The following is a 20,460-nucleotide window of genomic DNA, read 5'->3' as shown; positions in this document are numbered from 1 at the left end:
ACTGATGATGCCCTGAAATTCTGGCAAGGTAAGATTTACAACTGCCTGCAGATGAAGCTGAATCACCCTGTGGCTTCGTCCCTTCCACTTGTGGAAACATGGGGCAAATCGCTCCACCAGAAAGGTGTGGGGAGGATAATGCTCAGCCTCCTTTGATGGGGAGGGGACAGATAAGAGCTATAATGATCATCACATCTCAAAGCTTGTGAAGCTTGTCCCTGGAATAGCTCCTGGGATTTAAAAGCCAAAGGCATGACCTCCCAGACTGACAGGAGGGTATGAACTGTGTCAGTTTTGCTCTCACAGGAGTACATCAAAGCTAATGTTTTATCTCCTTAATGATTTTTTTTGGTGCTTCTAGAAAGCACTCCCAATCAACATAAGCTGATCAAATACCTGCTTTGTTAATGAACGTGTAGCTGAAAACTGCTATCAAGACATGTTTGGTCTAACAACAGTTAACATGTTAAAAAGTTATCAGACCCTAGCTCAGTTTTGTTAGTTTGACTGCCTTGCTCATTACTATCTCCTTGTAAGGAGTTTTAGTTATCTTTCAATGTTTACAAGTCACTGAGCTGAACATGACATGTGGTTTATCTCTTTGCAAAAGGGTGTTTCCTGCAGACTTACCTACCATGCAACAGTAAGCACACAGAAAATGCTACCGCATAGAAAGCTGAAACAAGCACCAAGAACAAGTTAAAATGCAGCATAGTGGCAAGGACTGGCTTTTAAAAAGTTATTTCCTCTTTTTCTGCATCGGAAGAGAGAGAACATGGTGCTGAACAAACTACAAAACTGCCTATCAGCCATCCTCCCAGTTAAGTGCTTTGCAGTTGTTTGGATACACGTGGTAGTCTCCTGGCTTTATGTGAAATTGTATTGTTGTGTTAAAGTAAAAAAAAAAAAAATATGAGGAACATTATGTATACAAAATCCTTCTCTTGCATACGTCTCACTAATTCACTAACAGCAGAGTGTTAAATGGGAAGTTGTGCTTACGTGCTGTTTATAGTTAAGAAGAACATGTGTTTGACAGTAACAAAACATCCTAAGACCTTTCCTATTCTGAGTCTAATTTTGGAGGCACAGGCCACTTTAGGCAAGCCTCAATGCTCATTTTGATTATCCAGTTTGATTTCCATGTTTTACTGGAATAATATGCAAAAATTTTAAAGACCAAGAATCATTTCAGAAAAAAATCCCACCCATAAGCATCTTCAGCTGTAGGAATACAGTCTGCGTGAATATTCAGTGAGATGGAGAATTTTGCAAGAGGATAAATATTACAAAATAAAGGAACAACAGATGACGTTCACTTGTACCACAAACTGGCAGAATGAAATGCCAGTGCAGGTTTGGGCTGTATACCAGAAACATCGGATAACAGGGTAGGAAATTACATTTACTATATAGACTTTGGAAGTTTGCAGTTTGGGAGTATAGATGCATCTTGTTTGGGTGTTGATCTGAGTGCTCCACTAGCTGAAGTTTGTGCAAAGTGAGGTAAATGCCAGCTGACTACAATTTCCTCTTCATTGACACAGGAGTTGTGTTGTAAGACCTATTACACAACTGTGATTGGATATAAGTAATGCTGATGGTATGGGATGCTGTAACTTTGAAGATTTTAACTGTGTCACTTGCTCCCTTTGTGCTATAAACGTCTATATTTAAATATACATGGTTGCAGAGGTGGCCATGCTAGCTTTGAGATTTTGCTTTTCCTGTAAGTGGATAGAGAGTTCTGGCAGAAAAATGTCTGAAGCACTTCATTCACTCTAGGCCTCTGGCAACCAGAAAGAAACTTGAAAGCTGCAGGGAAGGAAAAGAACAATAGAAAAGAATAATAAAATCCTTAGGATAAAGAGTAATTTGTTCATGAAGGAAAGTTCTGTGATGTTGGATGCATTTGAATTCAAAGAAAGTAGGAATCCCAAGGTGACTTTTCTTGACTAGGAATCTTTGTGTAGGAGATCGCACAGAAAATAAGAGTTGTTGCAATACTAATAGAAATAATATTAACAGAAGAAGAGAAAAAACTGCTTGCTGTTGGCAGAGCTGTCTAATGAATTGCGAAAGTGCCGTTCCAGCCCAGCTTTACTTCTAATGGGCATTAATTGTATTTTCCATCTATACACAGATTAAAGTGAACTTCAGTGCAGAATCTGCCTGAGAAAGGTACTGTAGCCAAATGGCAAACACATACCCAACAGAGAACACCCTGATTTCTCTATAATCCTGTTATGGTGAAAGTCTAAGCTGCCTCAGTGTACTCTGTGCCAAAGGCTCAGTAAAATGACAGCTCTTCAAGCAGAAAGAGGAGTAGGTTCACCCTTTCCTGGAACTATGTATGACATTGCCTCACCCTCCCTGTACACCCTTTGATAGCTTTAGTGTTCACTATTTATCGGGAGGTGAAAGCTGGACTCTGGTGAAATCTGCCCCTGCAAGGCAGGCAGTGGTAGATCTGCTGAGTGACTCATGCAATAAAAAGGGCTCTGAAAGGCTTGTGCAGGTGAGCAGGAGGGGAGTGTTCCTTGCGGGTCAGAGAAGGGGAGCACACCCTGCCTTTGGGAAGTCAAGGGGCTCTCAGTCCATACGGCTGGTATGCCCACACGGAGTGGTGATGACACTGAACCAAAGGCAGTCAGCAATCATTTCAGCAGAGACTGAATGCCCTGCATGTATGTAGCAATAAAAAAACCTATGCCTTGCAATTGTAAAATACTGCCTAATCAGAATTGTCTACATACATCACACCAGGACTTTAGACTGCGCAAACAATGGCACCAGTCCAAAGGAGCAGAGGAGGCCTCCAGATGCTGGCCTGAGTGGTTTGTAATACTTAAAAGTAACTTCATCTCTCCCTTTCTTTCCTGTTCATTAAAAATACAATCAGAGAGGATGGGAACTGTAAATATTGGGTAAGTTAACTCTGCAATGAAAACTAACAAGTGGATATACCATGGCATTCACCTTCCCCTACAAGGGTGTTGGGTGTTGCTGTCTAGACAATGTCAGAACTCCAGTTGTGCATTATTTCTTCAAAGCAGCTTCTCTGATCTAAGTGATGATTGTGCCTCCTACGAATGCTAACTTTCCTTGAAGTCCTTATTATTGCTGCATCAGAAAGTCTTTAATCTTTTATATTTTTAATAGCAAAGAGCCTGAAGCCAGATTTTTGTCAACCTGTAATAAATTCTGTTTTAATTTTACTGCGACAAATCATCCATGTACATGTGTGGGGGGATGGGCTTTCTTGCCTGAAGACATCCATAAGCAAAACACTAAACACAGAAAATGCCAGTCAAATTCTTTTTCTAAAAGTAAAAAACAGTACTAAAAGAGACTTTTTCATTTGTACATCCCAAAATGTTTTGCTATGACAAGTGCCTAGTGTACAAATGGCAATAACCATTTAAAAATGCTTATTCAAGATCACACTGCAAACTAGTAACAATTTAAACCAAGTAGTTTAAAGAGTGTATTAAGCCAATTTGGGGCTTTGACCTAGCACCCAAGTCTTCTCTATCATGTGGTCAGAGTAGACATTTGAACTGCATTAAGTTACTCTGAGAGTCACAGAGGTTAAGACTGTCACTCAAAATTAAATAGAGGTGGTGTGTCTCTGATATTTAAGATTAGAAGAAACAAACCCTTTCTGGCAGAGGCAGGCATTAAACAGACTGAGAAACCCAGATATGTAGTAGAAGTAGGCAGAGGAGAGACCTGATCAGGGTCTCCTGTTTCTAAGTGGATGTCTTGGGTTACTTGACTATGGGCATAGAGACGGCATGCCTGTCTCAAGTTTTTCTATCAAGTGTTACCCTTGCACAGCTAATTCACTAAAGCAGCAAAACCCATAAACTCCATGGCCTGATGCTGGGGGCACTCAGCGAAAACACAGGTGAGTAGCGTGGAGGCTAGTCCCAATAAATGCTTGCTTATACTAACAGTAAATGAATAGAAGAGTTCAGACTAGAGACACTAGGAGACATTCACCTTACATTAATTAATAATCTGATAAGTAAAGAATCCCCTCGGTAAATGAGAGAGAGAGAGAGAGAGAGAGAAATGCTATTTGCATACACTTCAAGTCCTCCTTCTTCCAGACCTGCCCATGTACCTGTTGGCTGTTTGGCATGGGTCTGCGGGGGTGTCTTCTGATTACTCTTTTTTCTTTTGAACAGACATTCAATCCTGAACATGAGAAATGTCCTGTCCAAAACCGATACCTTAACAGAAAAAGTCATTGTTTTGAAAGATAATTATTTTTATACAAAAAAGACAAACAACAAGTTAATAAAAAAAAAGGAAGCTGCAAATATTTAGAATGTCTTCTCAGTTATGTGGGTAGAAATTTCATAGCTATTTTCTGAGCCCAAGTGAAGATAGCAAGGCTGCGCTCAGTGACGGAGAATCACACAACTGTGCAAATACTGCACAAGGCATGCTCATGTGCACTAACCTTCTTCTGGGGAAAAACAAGAAACGGTAATAACATTTTACTAATAGAAATTATAAAAAAATAAATAAATGCAAACAATGGCAAGATGCATAGAGTCTGGTTGGAAAGTAGTACTAGTGTTGTACAATTAATGAAATGACCATTTGTTACCCAGTAGTTATGCTTGTTATATCATCTCAAAGATTTGTGTACTGATCTTAAGCTCCAAAGGTTTACGGATGTGACTGATGACATTTATCTATTATAACCTGTATTTTATTCTCATGTGTATATTGCTTTGAAATAAAAGCAGCATATCAAGCGACTCCAACTTATCAAAAAATACATTAGACAATATTCTAAGATCTGTACAACAAGATGGAACTAGAAGTGCTTTTTTGTTTCTCTGAGACCCAGATTTAAAACAATCACATTAAAATTTTTTATAGGAATCTATTTCACTGTGAAAATAAGGCACCCTATGACTGCTATGGAAGGTGACGCTGTATAGTAGAATAATACAGGTTCCAGAACTTGCAAGGAACCTGTCTCATCACCGCTGCAAATATTTTATTGATGATTTGTGAGACAAACCAAATTTAAAATCTCCTTCATCTCCTGAGTATCATGCTATAAAGCACCTCAAGGATTCCTGTGGTAATTTTAACTTAATCCCTTTACTTTGAAGGGGGATGCCATGGACAGAAACCTGTATCTGTAATATTTACTAGACTTCTGTCTTTAGGGGAAATCTGGATGTTCTGAGGAACTCAAACAAAACTGAAGTTGCTGTTGTTACTTCAGGACAGGTAACCAGTAATAACAAGATCCAAAATTTAAAAAAACACTAAGGTTATTTAAGGTCCTAAGTACGGAAATTAAGTAAATATTCTAAGAGCTCTACTTCCATGGGTCTACAATAATAAGAAATGTCAGAGAAGTTACTAACAAATCATTTTTGTTCCAGGTCTGTTCCACCTGCCCACACATGCATGATGCTGACCAACACCACCTTCCAAATGCACTCACGCTCACATGCAGGTGACTAGGTGATGGTACTGTCCTGTTCACTGTTAAGACCTTTTGAGCTGATTTCAGCCCTTATCTACCACCCTTCTTTCTGAGCCACAGTTTTCCATGTTTTTCAATGAATATATTTAAAAAAAAAAAAAAAGAAAGAAAAAAGAAGAAATTTATGGTAATGAAGAACACTTGATACACTGTCCTGATAGTGGCTGTTAAATACTGGTGCCCAGATGCTTTGTCCTGTTTAATCAAGGTCTTTGGAGTACTGGGGAGTATCATAGGACTTACCACACCTAAGCTTTTGCTCAGAAGTGGCAATCACTGTCCACCTCTTCCAGGATTTCTTCAGGATTCAAAGGGCTTGGAGGCTAGTGAGGGAAAGGGACAAAGGCCTTCTCATACTGTGACTTCTTACAGCTGACAACATGTGTGTGATGGCTTTACAAGTAACATTCACAGCATAATGCACAAGCTGTGCTAGAAGGGATTGCTTTTTCCAGTCCTTTTTCCTTGCCAGAAGATTCAGCACCTTACTCTCCTGACACCTGACTTCCAGAGAGCTGTGGCATGAGAACTGAAGGACAAGGCTAGAAGGGGAAGATAGGGAGAGTCTTTATTTTTTTGTTGTTGCTTATTTACACAGCTATGCTTAATTTCTGCTAAGTGTAATGTCTTTATGAGGCAACAGCAAACCTAAATTGAGGGATTAGTTTTATGTCAAGTGTGTACCACTCCTGGTTTTCTTTCTTTCAAGTTTGTGACAGCAACGCAGTCCCTTAACACAGGGCTAGGCTGTGCCTGGCAGGACTGGAGATGAGGGAATCAGTTCCTGCCCTGTGGAAGGGTACACCGACCCTTGAGCAAAATGCCATTCTGGTCGCACTAACCCCTCAGGTTCAGCAGTCTGAACCACCATTAAAGCACCCTTTTTCTCCATGTGCCCCCAGCAACCATCAGAAAGAGAGCAAGAGAGATACTTTCTCCTTCCCTCCTGTGGCTCCAGCGGCAGGGAGGAGCCCTCCTTGCACTTGCAGGAGGGACCTGTGCCTTTCCTTAAGGCAGGGGCAGTGCGATTCAGCACTGAGGCAGAGCAGAGTCTGCTTAGTAAGTTTGCCTTTTAAAGTCCCAGCCTGGTGTTTCTTTTGCATGGTCTGCTTTTGGATTAGTCCCCACCGTGCAGACCTTCATCCAGAGTAAATCCACAACTCAGCATGTTGAAGACATGCTGAAGACATTTCAATGGTCTTGTGTGTGGTGGCCTAGTAAGTCTTTTTGTGTGTCTTCCTCATTCTTCAGAGACTCGGTGTGGCACTGTACCACTGCAGTGGTGGTATTGCTGTGATCAGCCAAGCAAGGTTTTTTAATTAAATAATGAATACAACTGGGTGGAGGGTGAGCATGAGGAAAACAGGCTGCATTTTCAGAGCAGGGCTTGAGTGACGCAGCGCTCGCCGCATTATTCTCTTTCCCTATGATAATCTTTCTTTATGTTGCACAGCTTGATTTCTGTTGAAGCTCTTATTTGAGAGAACTAGCAATTTTTTGCTGTTGTGCCTGTTTGAATGTTGTTTACAGTCTTTTTGTGTCTGAATGCCTGACAAAATGCAGGTGCTTCTCAGCAGTTGCCTCAGTATAACATTAATTGATGGTCTTAGTTGATAGAAGCTAAAAGTGCTCACTCCTCTCAGACTTCATCTGTAGTATTTGACCATCTCCTTGCACAATAGATAATGCAAATTCTGGGAAAAGTGGGTTTTGTGTTCTGTGCTTATTGCAGAGGTAAGGAAGAGGGCATTCATCAATACAAGCAATTACATTAGAATGAATCATATCTGGTTCAACTCAGCAATTGCAGTTTTCAATTATGTAGATTTTGTTCATTTGCCTAAATCTGTCTCTACAGCCACTGCCAGACTTCTCTGCTGTCATGACTTTGCCTTCCCCATCACTGATAAAATAGGAAAAAAAAACGTTCTCTCTGAACAAAGATTTGGGGGACAGCAGAAGGGTTATTATAACTCTCCTGAGCCTGTTTTTAGGCAATCCTGATAAGCATGGATTATTAAGAGAAAGGAAAAGTAAGTCTGGAGGCAATTTTGAGAAGACAGCAACATGTAATTCTAAGAACGTTTAGAACCAACTGCTGCTAAAACTCAGTGTAAACTGTAGGTGGCACCATTTATGTAAAATTTTGGAGAGCGCTAGAGGAAAAAGTTGCTTTAATTTCGAGTTTTCTGATAGCTTGCCGTGATCGTATAGTGGTTAGTACTCTGCGTTGTGGCCGCAGCAACCTCGGTTCAAATCCGAGTCACGGCAGTGAAAGGTGCATCTTTTGAAGAGATGCAATTACAGATTGCATAGCAAAAATAATTAGTTATGTCTAAGACTAAGATAAGAAAGCAATTAGAAGCTCTGTAACTTTTACAAGAATGTTGTGCTAAAAGAGTATGTGCCATAAGTATTAGTTCAGTAATCCTGTTGACAAGTGAGATTTTTTTTTTTTATTTAGGTGTTTATGGATATTGTGATAAACACAGTGGCATGCTGAGCATGTAATTTTTACTCATTACAGCTACTTAAGATCTGGACTGAGCCATGGAGTCTGTTTGGTTTTGATCTTTCCTAATTTTTCATGGTAATAGAGCAATCAGCCTGAATTGTTTGGAAATAGGACAGTGGCAGATGTGGGAATCCTGCTTACCTAGGCCTGAACTGCTGCTAGCAGAACGTCTTTGCTGGTGACAGACAAGAGGAACCTTGGCAGTAAGTCCAGCGATTCCCTTTGTTTTTGTGGTAGAAATGGTGTCTAACTTCACTGCCCTGCCTCACTATGAGCTTAGATTCTCAGAATGAAGACTTCTAAAATGACCGTGTCAATTTTATAAATTAGTTATGGTAACTAATGGCAGTTTGTGCAATAAATGATAAATTAACAACAAAATGACATTGCTGGTAACAACTATATTAATAAAAGATCATTATTATGGAGTTTATTAGATTATTTGGATGCCACTGAATAGAGTTTCTGGTAGTTGGTTCTTTAATTTGATAAGGAGTTAATTTAAGATCAAGCACTGTTTTTCTCTCACTGTTGCATCTGATGGGACATCAGTCCTCTACAAAACAGATTACATCTCCATCAGGCTCAGACAGATTCAAACTTCATGCAACAGGCCCAGCTCTTGCAGAGTGTGAATGACAGGTGTCTTTCTCTCTGCAAAGCAGCAGGAACTTTCCTTGCCCTTCTACCCAGTGAGGAAGTGAAACAAAACTTTCTTTGCACTGATGTCAGAAAAACCTAAGCCCCATATGCCTGAAAACCTGGGAGGACACCTGACCTCTGGACGCTGTAGGCTTAGGTGTCCCAATTTTGGTGTAGTAGGCTAGTGACCCCTGGCATCTTATCACCTCCTTCAGGTTCACCGGTGCTCTTTCTGTTGTGTTTCTTAAAGTATCTTTGGGTATTCCTCTGATTGGCCTCAGATTTCCTGTCTAAATATCATTCAGCCTTTTAGGAGCCTATCAGAGCAATTAGCTCTTGACTTCTTGGTCTAATTGATGAGACAGATGTGACTGATTTCCCAAAAGAAAGCAATTTAGGAACAGGCACTAGCATAAAAGAGACCAGGATGATCTTTCATACACTGTTCCTGCTGTAGTCTCTCAGAAATGTCATCTGCTGTGTTAGATTTTATAAACTCCAGAAATATCAGATTAACTCATCACAGGTACATATATTCTTTAAAGCATCCTAGTGAATGAAGTTCTAGAAAAGAAATTTAAAAATTGCAATGCCAGGAATTCTGCTTTACTCATGCATCATCCTGGGGCTGATGAAACACTCAAGGCTCACCCCTGCTTGACCTCAGTCTCCTTGGAACTGACTTCTCTATATCCAGTGCTCATCTGTAGCTAAAGTGTAGAAACCTTGTATTAGTTATAGTAATATTGATGATTTTGAAGAGTTTTGACAGGACACTAGACAAATTCAAAATGTCCTTTTTTTTATTTTATGAAGACTTACCTGGAAACAGTGGTCATTCTGTTTGCTTTAGTTTATTTAGGATAAGAATATCTGTATTGCTAGCCTAACGATAGCACTGTAAACTGAGAAAAAGAATGGTGTAGGCAGATAATCAGACCTTTCTTACCAATCCCCCCTGCAGTTATTTGTTCTCCCTACAAGAGAATCAAAATTAAAATGCAACTCCATTTTGGAATATAAACATACAAGTGCAGGTGGCTCCCAGCATTCTATTTCCTGAAAAAATATTTATCAATTTTCCATTCTCATTAGGGAAAAAGAAAACAAAAACTTTAGTACAAAACAGTTTCCAAGGATAACAGGATTGCAGAATAGGAAACACACAGATATAATCCTGGAACCGATTTTTACTTTGAATTGTACAAAGAATTGCCTGTATGTTTCTGAAATATGTGGGTATTCATTTCTAGCAGACATATCCAGATAACACTTTTCCAGTTGGAAGCCATGTGTCACATCCCAATTTCTCATGATGACGACTCAAGTTCACCAATTCCCAGGTCAGGATTAAGGGGAAACAACACCAGGGATCCATTAACTCATAAAACTCAACTTTTATTCACTCACAACAAGAATTGGCATGAAACTACATCAGTAAACTGTGTAACACATGCTAACCATACGTCACCAAACACATACTATAAGCCTTGCTTATTTGGGGATCAGTTCAGGGAAGAAAATAAGGAGATCCCTCCCGTTGAGTCACGAGGTTCAGAGCAGATCCCCTTGCTTTCTAGACTCCTTCTCAGAGAGGATCCCAGGGGCGGCTGGATCCACTCCTAGTCCCAGACTTGGTCAACTTGGTTTACGTCTAAACGGATGAGGTGTAGGGATTACAGAGGAGAGAGAGAGAGAGGAGAGAAAGATTTCACTGGTTCTGGGTCCAGCGTTGGTCCCACCAGCCTGAGGGTCCAGTTCCAGAGTGTGTGCACATGTGGGGCTTCAATTTGTGTCCTTTTATTATCTCCTTGCCCCTCCTTCAGGCAGGCACTCAAACTCCTTAGGCTAATTAGGTGTCATGCATGGTTTGTGCTTCCAGAACCTTCAGGAAATGGGTCGTTGGGCTTGGGGTCATTTGGAGAGTACCTTCTCCCTCCCTGCAGGTGTGACCCTTGTTTGACATTTGGCCAAACACGGTGAGCTGCCCCGCTCAGCATGTCAGAACAGGGAACTGCACATCCTCCAGCACAACATGGCCTCCATGTCCTGTTGCTGACTGACTTCTCACTTGAGGTTTGTTGTTGTGCAGAGTTCATTGTTATGCAGAACTTGCCCCACCACAATGTTTGAGACATTAACTCCTTCAGTCTCTCACACCACCCCATGGCTCAAACATTCAACTGGACTGAGTTGCAGAGATCTTCTTCTTCCACAGCAGTAATCTTCACACATCAGACAGAGGGAGAGAAAAGAGAAGAAGCAGAGGAAATCAAGCAGAGTAGTCATACATCACACAATTGCACAGCTAAGCATTAAGAACAAAAATCCACATAACAACAGGAGTCCAATGCTAACAAGCCATTTTCCCCAACGTGTGAGTCCCGAGGACATTAGGAGAGAGGTCAGCAACGATCCTCCATCAAACCAGTGTCTTGGTTGCATCACTTGGAGAAGTTCTGCAGTCATCTGTAACTTCTCTCATCTTGGCTCGGGCTTCTTCGATTGAAGTGGAGGCATTATGGATGGCGATACAACATTCCCTGTCAGTTAGATTCAATATCTTACATAACCCATGTTCTTTTAACAATAACATATCCAATGTCAATCTGTTTTGAAGGATCATTTTCAACACTTGTTGAACTTCGGTGTTAAGTTCTCCAAATGCAGAATGTGTTCAGTTGGACAAAACATGCATTTGCCACATTGTATTTTCCAGGACAAACTGGTGTCTCCTAAGAAAAAATGCCATATGCTTCAAGATTCCCAATAGCATTTTTCCCCAGTAAAATTACAAGCACTACTTGGGTTCCACCCATTTTTCTTGTTGCCATACTGGTATCTGATTGACCTCCCATTGATTTTGTTCTTAAGACGGGAGCCATTCAGTACCTCCCTTGAAGACAGCATATGAATCTGTATAAACAAACACTGAATCTTTAGTCTCAGCTTCCTTGGTAAATACACTCCACACAGCAATCAACTCCCCTACTTGAGAACTTTCTTCCCCTTCTATCACAGCTCGGTCCCATGAATCAATGTGCAGGGCTACTGCTCAATATTTCCACACCTTTCCCTCTCTCCTAGAGGATGTGTCAGTGAACCATACATTTTTAAGGCGGGGCTCGAATGAGGGAGCAGGCTTTATGCATGGGGGTGGGGTCTGTGTCTGGGTGGTCAGGGAGTGGATCATGTATGTGGAGTACTTTGGGTGCTCCCTCCTCTATCTGCCTTGTGTGGCAATAGTGATCTAATCGCGCATACCACTTCTTCACTGTTTCTCACTGCGCAGCTCCCATAGGATGGGAGGTTCCGGCCAATACCAGTTTCAAGACCTTAAAGGGTCCTCTTAGGATCATTGACTGCTGTTGTGTGATTCTTTCAGCTTCCTGCAAAGCTAGGCTAACTACAAAGAGGCCTTTTTCCTAAACTGCATACTGTTTTTCTGCATCTTTGAAACTGTGTGATTAAAAGCCAATAGGTTGGGTTGGACCCTGTGGTCCACATTGCCACATATGTATGGACAGTCCGTGAATTGCACTCAATGTGGAGTGAATCTGTTGGATGCCTTGGCCCTAAGGCCTGATATACCCAGCCTCAAAGATTAACAGCTTCAGAGCTTCCTCGTGTATGGGGGTTCAGTCCCAAACAGCTCTTTTGCATGTTAAGTCATAGAGGGGCTGGGCTATGACAGAGAAATCAGGAATGTTTTCTCTAGAATACGAGCGAACCTAGGGCATGTTGTAGTTTCCTCTTATTTCCAGGCATTTTAACCTGTTCAAAGGTAGTTAAGGTTTTGGGGGGAATGCACACTGTTCCTCCCCTCCACCAGATACCCAGGAACTTCACTTCAGAAGATGGAAGTTGTATCTTTTTGTCTAGAATTTGGAGTCCTAATTTTTCTAGGTGAGCAATTACCTCTGCTTGGGTCTGCCCCACTGCTTTGGTATCAGAGCGCCAATCAATACATCATCAATATACTGGTATACCCTAACCCCTTCTGCGGGAGTGATTTTGGTGATCTCTTGAGCCAATGCATAATGAGCAATTGTCGGTGAGTGCCGATATCCCTGGGGGAGATGCGTAAAAGTGAATTGCATGCCTTCCCATGTAAAATCAAAGGGATCTCTGTCTGCTCCCTGCAAAGGGACCATAGAGAACATGCCTTTTACATCCGTAGTTGCTAAAATTTGATGGGCTTGTTCTTGTGTGGTCGCAATTAGCTCAGCCATGTTAGGCACTGCAGCTATCAGGGGGACCGTGTTGGTGTTCAGGCACTGATAGTCAATGGTCAATCGCCACTTTCCATTGGGTTTACAGACTGGCCACATTGGGGAATTATAAGGTGAGCATGTGGGCAACTATCCCTTGCTCCCATAATTCAGCTATCACCGAAGTGATCCCTTCCCTTGTCCCTAGGGGGAGCGGGTAAGCTTTGACATTGACAATCTTCGAAGGGGATAGTTAGGTGCAGGCTGTAACAGCCACACAGACACGGTGGGGAGACCAAACACCCACTCTCTTCCTCTCGAGTCTACCCAGGCTCATCCTTTCAGCAAATCTAGTCCCAAAATGTTAGCTGGTAATGGTCCCAATATCATTACAGTTTCTGTCACAGTCTCATCTCCTGGCAACCAGCACTTACCTTGAGCAGTTGCCTGTGGCTGAGAGTTTCCAAATACATTGGTTACCCATATTCGCTTCTTGTCAGCAACTATCCTGCTGGGGTCAGCAACATCTTGTCAAAGTGCTGACATCTGAGCCCTGGTATCTACTAAGAAGGTGACGGGTGTTTCAAGGGGACCAAGAAGGAAAGTAATCATTAAATCCCCTCCGTTGTCTTCTGTGAGCCTCCTTATATAGACCCACCTACCATCCCCTGGCTCACTTACTGGGGTCAGTGTGTCTCGTTTCCTGACTTCAGGTCGATTACATCTCCCTCTGGGGCTGAGGGAGTGTTTTTCTGCAGGCTCACTTTACATTCTGCCCTAGTAATATCTTGAGTAGGTGGTCCTGCTTTTGGGGGTATTTCCCCCCCTTCCCTTCCATGCATGGACAAACTTCTCCAGTACCATGGTGGGCAACACATCCATTAAATCCTGGGGAATTCCCCTCTCAATTCCTCTGGCCCATAATAAATTTCTCCTGACTCTGATTTCTCGGGGGGGGCTGTGCTCTTGGTTCTATTCTCCATACCACTGCCGATTGTTTACCGGTTCCTCCGATTACTCCCATTCTCCTTCCATAATTAATTAATTCCTGGGCAACCTCCCCCCAGGTTAGGGCTCTGCCCATTCTCGGCCTGGCAGGATTTCCTGCTTGCAGAGTCAGGGTGTCCCTTAATTGGTCATGCAACTGAATTGCATATAATTTTAGGGCGTCTGGCAAGCCCCTTATAAGCAGGGTTATTCAGTCAGGATTGGCTACCAATAGCATTGGGGATGGTTGCCTCAAGATTAATCTTCTATGATGCAAGAGTTGGAGGCAGGCAGTTTTTTGGATGCTTTCAGTTAAGTGATCAATATTGGGGGTATCAGTGCTGATTGGATCTCCTCTTTCTAGAGGGTCTAAACCTCCCACCCAATAAGCCACCCTTTTGGTCAGTGACCAAGGTTCTCTAGGGTCGTGTACCATGAGAAACACTCCCAGCCCCCAATATCCTTGGGCTTCCTCCTCTGATAGCATGATTTGGTCGCCCCCAGTCAGGAACAGCCTCCACAGGTATTCAGTCTCAATCTCCTTCGCTAAGCGGCTAAACTTTTCCTGGAACTGAGACAAGTCCAAGGCTGAGTACAGTATCTGGTTTACCACAGTCTCTTCATCTTCCTCCCCAGCATCTGTTATCTCAGTTTTTATCAAAGGGTGTAATACTGCTTTACCTTCCTTAAGAGGTAAGGTTTTCCTACAATATTCCAAATCTTTTAATGGGTAAAGTGGTTTGGGTTTTGGGGACTTTCATTCATCTTTCTTTGCTAGGGATGGAAAACCAGCCTCACTTTCAGAATTGGAGTCGCTAGCTCTGCTCTGGTCCTTAGCACCTCACACAGTATTTTCTCCCTATCTTGTAAACCAAACAAGTCACTACAAAGTTGGTGATTTGCCTTGCGGTCCACATCTAACCATCTCTGCTCTTACTTGTCTAGCCTTTTCTTTCACCAATTGATTTTGCAGCTCCCTCACTAAGTCTTGGAGAGATTTTATGCATTCTTCCGCAGCAGATTTGCTTACACTCCTATACTGTTGGACTGTCATTAGGGCAGCTCCCAACACTCTACATACCGTTGCCTTTCCTTTTCCTGGTCTCTGTTTTTGCTCTTTTGCTAATACCGTAATCCTTCCTGCCACTGATTTAGGATCATGCCAACTATTATTGTGAGCCCATATCATCCCTGGTGGGGTGGGACATGCTTTATATTCTTCCAGTTTTTCAGAAGGAAGAAAGCAGTCAAGCTCCAGCATTTCCCGGGCAGCCATGGCTTGCCACTACTTGGACTTCTCCCAGCCAATGGCTGAGAAGTCACTTCCCAACTTTCCCCGCCCGTACATCAGGTGGATAGTTGGTATTCCCATCGGATCCTCCTTGACTCAGGCAATCCTGTCCGTGACTCCAATTAAAATGTGACATCCCAATTTCTCATGATGATGACTCAAGTTCACCAATTCCCAGGTCAGGATTAAGGGGAAACAACACCAGGGATCCATTAACTCACAAAACTCAACTTTTATTTGCTCACAACAAGAATTGGCATGAAACTACATCAGTAAACTGTGTAACACATGCTAACCATACGTCACCAAACATATACTATAAGCCTTGCTTATTTGGGGATCAGTTCAGGGAAGAAAATAAGGAGATCCCTCCCGTTGAGTCACGAGGTTCAGAGCAGATCCCCTTGCTTTCTAGACTCCTTCTCAGAGAGGATCCCAGGGGTGGCTGGATCCACTCCTAGTCCCAGACTTGGTCAACTTGGTTTACGTCTAAACGGATGAGGTGTAGGAATTACGGAGGAGAGAGAGAGAGGAAAGAAAGATTTCACTGGTTCTGGGTCCAGCGTTGGTCCCACCAGCCTGAGGGTCCAGTTCCAGAGTGTGCGCACATGTGAGGCTTCAATTTGTGTCCTTTTATTATCTCCTTGCCCCTCCTTCAGGCAGGCACTCAAACTCCTTAGGCTAATTAGGTGTCATGCATGGTTTGTGCTTCCAGAACCTTCAGGAAATGGGTCGTTGGGCTTGGGGTCATTTGGAGAGTACCTTCTCCCTCCCTGCAGGTGTGACCCTTGTTTGACATTTGGCCAAACACGGTGAGCTGCCCCGCTCAGCATGTCAGAACAGGGAACTGCGCACCCTCCCTCACTGCACAGACAGCCTCCATGTCCTGTTGCTGACCAACTTCTCACCTGTGGTTCCTTGCTAGGCAGGGGTTATTGCCATTATGCAGAACTTGCCCCACCACAATGTTTGAGATATTAACTCTTTCAGTCTCTCACACCATGGTCTAATAATATGTTAAAAGTATTAACAAGGATCCAGATTTACATAAATCTGTTTCTGAAGCTCTTTTTCTCTAAGAACGATTTGAAGGCCAGAGAGACGTGTTCGCTTCAGCAGCTTTCTCTGCCTTTATGCAGCAAGCTGATCTGGTGGGAAATGACGAATACTATTTTAAAAATGAGAGAGGAAAAGAGAGCACATGTTCTGCAGCTCTTCTGTGTCCTTTTATGCCTGCCATTGTTCTCATGCATGGTCCATTCTGCACAGAATGTAAAACCTTTAAGACTTAGAGGTCTCTATCTCCATATCCCCAACATGCCTAATTCACATGTGGGCACTGAAATTAATATGACATACCCATCAACAATGCTCGGGGAGAGACTTATTTCTTGTTATTGTATTTTAACATTAGCTGTTGATTAGAGTTAAAACTGCTAGAGTTTTTAAGCTATAGAGAAAGACACTTAGTTGTTTAGCAGGCAATACTGAACAGAATGACTTGTAAAAACTTTTGAAGTATTAACTGAACGTGACATAGATTTCTGTTCTACTTCCTTCATTTTTCAGCAGTGCAGCAGAGTTGGTTGTATTCTGTCTGATGTTGATATCAGGTGTTGAGCAGGATAGAAAGCAGTGGCTGTTTTGAATCTCCAGTCATCAAATCAAATTAATTCTGTTTTTCATTCTCTTTACAGGAGTGCAGCGCATATTAAAACTTTTATAGGTCCCCTCTGAAATTCTTTCAAAGGGCTCTGGTCAAGAAGAGTCTTTGAAAGGAGATCTTCTGTGGTAAAGAGACCTCCTGAAAGCTTAAATAGCTGGTTGTGTTTTAGCAAAGAATGTCAGGAATTCATTTCACAGGTGGGATGATTTTACCTCTGGAAATTCAGCTCTGAGTTTACAAGGTATTATTGCAGGATGGGTAGTAATTGGGGAAAATTTGGCAGACAGGGAGATTCCTGAGCCTGATGTGTAAACATAACTGCATAAACAATGTCTGATGCTGCAGTTCTGTAGCTTTTCTCATATTCTGTCCTTGGTGTTTCTTAAAAGAAAGCATGTCCTGCTCTCTAAATAAGACTGTATGGCTTCTTATTTGTAAAGCTCCAGTAGTCACTTGCTGCACTGGAACACATGTGAAGACTGTGGTCAATGTTTGAAGCTTTCAACTTGTACCACTTCATGCTAAGCTTTGGCTCAGGTTTGAATCCTACAAATTTCTGCACTACTTTTCAAACTAATGAGTAGGGCCTGGTTTCACTTCTTCATCAAGAGTTCAGCACAAACCCCAAACTACCAAATGTCCAAAAGTATCTATCTAAATAATGTTTTATGTTGCTTTTTTAAAAAAAATATTTATCTCTGGTTTTATATGTCTTAAATTCTAAATTCCTGGGTTTTTATTCTAAAAACTTTATAGATGTGTCTCTTGATTTGGAATTTCACAGAAGCAAAATCAGCTCTTTGAGTTAGATTCAAACATACCTGGTAAATATCTCTTTCACAAAGCTTTGTGAAAATCATTCATGTGCTCAGTGTTTTACCACTTTTTCCTCCACTCTTTTATAAAGAAATGTTGTATATGTTTTCTTTGCACCAAATACGACTCAGAAGATGACACTTTGTGATACCCCTTTTAAAGGAATATGTTCTTTGTCACAAAGAAGCCTCCATCCAAAGGGATCCCAAAACATAGTGTCTTAAAAATCTTTGAGAAGTGAGCATAGTTTTGATATTCCATGCTAATACAGCAAAAAAATTCTCTTATAACATTGTTGGTAATGTTAACATAACTGATGCCTCTGTGCTGCTAAACCAGCACCTACATGCCTCTTGCACCTGAGACTTATGCATGGAGCCAACAATATAGCCACTGCACTATTTCTGGTAATTTATTTCTCGTGGGTCCCTGCATTCCCAGTTTAGATCTTGTGCTTCCAGACTCCTGGAGTAATAATTTTGTTGTTGTTGTTGTTGTTGTTGCTGTTGCTGTTCTCTGATATGAGCAGCAAACCTCTTATTTCACTCTCCAGAATTGTATCACTAATTTTTTGGGGGGTGGCAGGTCTGTCTAAACTCTTTAGGAAAATCTGGAATAGTAGGATGTTTTTGTTCTGGGACCTGCATTGTTGCTATTATTCACCATGCAGCTGAAGGCGAGAAGGTGTACTGACCTTTGCACTGGCACAGAGAAGAAAACTTCTTTATGATATAATCATGAAGGCATTTGTATTAAAACCACATGGGGTAAATTACTGTTTTACTGACACTTGAGAAAGAAAAGTCTGAATCATTTAGCTAAAGCAACAGTAAGAAAACTAGCATATTGGTTTGAATTTTTTTTACATAAGAACTGAACCTGACTGAAAAATAATTACAAAAGAACTCTAGAATTCCTACTGTAAGAAAGGTGAAGTCTTTGAGAGAGACAAAAGTGTAAATTCTAGAAAAAGATTTAAGGTTGATCCACCAGCTATTGAACTGGTTTGTTTCACCATATTGTCCTTCCTATTTCTTGTTTGCTGAGAGATAGGTTTAATGGAATTAAATATTCCCTGCTGGTCTTCATAGTTATGTGAGTCCTGCTTTAAAAACAATCCTTTTTCATCTTAATAGTTTCAAGACAGTCTTGCTTCCTTACTGACCCCTGGACAGATACCTGGAGAAAGTTTGCCCAGAGCTGGGAAGCCTGTGTCTGGATGCCTGAATAGTGTTTGACCTAAGAAGGACATCCACTGTCTTCAGTAAGGAAAACTTTTGAGACTCCGGCCTCAGCTGTTAGAAACATACAGCCATTTCCCATAAATTTGTATTGGTTGCATTCTCCTTTTTCATCCCCTGCTTTTTAGTCAGGCCGTGTGTTTAAGTACAAAGAAATTATCTGGTCAAACTGAGTAGTTTTTACTTCAGCCAGCAAGATGTATAGCTATCAAATGATGAAATCAGAATTAGTCATATGATCTGAAGTTCATGAATACATTTTTGAGCATCTTGTGTTAATAACAAATTAGAACTGTGTTGCTGCATGGTTCAATCAGTATATAAAGTGCCTATCTGTAGGCACTTGGGAGTGTTTCTTGAAAATTTCTTTCCTTGTGCCTTTCACCTAACTTCCTTACCTTACCATCCCCATACTGGAAAACCACTGGTCCCTTGCACTCCCACCCCAATAAACAGCAACACTCACCAGCCAGCATAGGCAGGATGAGTGAATGGTGCTTAGATAAATAGAGAATCATGTCAGACCATTTTTCACCCTTTTGGCAGAATCCTCCCAGTCACATCATCCTCTACCCACAAAAATGGCACTGCATTTCCAACAGTGTCTTGCTTCTCTTTAATCAAATTTCAGACCTAGACATGATGTCTCCCATTTGCTGCATTGATTACTGGCCTCATAAGTGCATCATTCTTGGAACAGATACGAAAAAGCCTCACAATAAAGAAACTGATTGCACGTAATTTCATGCCTTCTTTGCTGCTCTTTCCTGAAAAAACTCCGCTGGAATTTTCTGTTGTGGTGAGTCATCCCTGGGGACAGATCATAGAAAGAAATCAGTCTTCACTGAGAGAGAGAAAGGAGATGTTAAAAAACTGACAGAGTGAAGTCAGCGAAAATGTTGTCCCAGCCAACCTTAGTACAATAACATCTGTGTAAACTGCTTGAAATCACACAAAAGGAGGCAAAAAAACAACAGTGCAAAGAGTGTCAACCACTTTATCATATAGCAATGAGCTACACAAACTTTTTTTTTCAGCTACTGCTTCCTGTCATCTGTTTTTTCTGTGCTTCAGACACTGAGACCTGTTCAGCAGTTACTGCAGAGTGAGGGCTGGGGTGGGTGTCACAACCCTGGTGGTATGCCTCCAGCACCAAGAGTCCAAAAGCAAGGATTAAAACAGTCCTCTCTCCCCTGTGCCGTGACTCGGATTTGAACCGAGGTTGCTGCGGCCACAACGCAGAGTACTAACCACTATACGATCACGGCAAGCTACACAGGACATGTCCAGTGTCTCATATTTTCTGTCCCCTCTAGCAAAGCCATGCAAGCATTGCCTTCTAGCGCGGACCAGCTATAATGTTCCACGTGCTGGCCTCCTCCCCGGGGTGACCACTACTGTTGTGGCATGCCCTGGCATCCCCCAACCAAAACCGGTGCTGCCAACCGAGAATTACATGCAGAAGACAGGCACAAATGTTATGGTGGCAGAAAAATATTCCTGCTCCTTTTGGCCATTGCAGTCTGGTGTGGAAATCTTTCATTGCCTTCTGCTTGGCCAATGTCTATCT

General features: G+C 41.9%; 1 protein-coding gene and 2 non-coding genes across 13 annotated transcripts in view; 2 read left to right on the top strand and 1 right to left on the bottom strand.

Moving 5' to 3' along the window:
* Nucleotides 1-20,460, top strand: part of NFIB (nuclear factor I B) — a 281,568-nt gene that overhangs the window by 38,744 nt on the left and 222,364 nt on the right. The gene's annotated exons all lie outside the window — the stretch shown is intronic.
* TRNAH-GUG (transfer RNA histidin (anticodon GUG)) lies at nt 7,721-7,792 on the top strand. Its single transcript has one exon. It is a non-coding gene; the product is annotated as a tRNA-His (tRNA).
* On the bottom strand, nt 20,087-20,158 carry TRNAH-GUG (transfer RNA histidin (anticodon GUG)). The gene has a single exon. It is a non-coding gene; the product is annotated as a tRNA-His (tRNA).

This window comes from Haliaeetus albicilla, chromosome Z, assembly GCF_947461875.1.
Source record: "Haliaeetus albicilla chromosome Z, bHalAlb1.1, whole genome shotgun sequence".
In the NCBI taxonomy this organism is placed as follows: domain Eukaryota; kingdom Metazoa; phylum Chordata; class Aves; order Accipitriformes; family Accipitridae; genus Haliaeetus; species Haliaeetus albicilla.
Note: the sequence above shows the minus strand (reverse complement) of the source record. Positions and strands in the feature narration are given on the sequence as shown.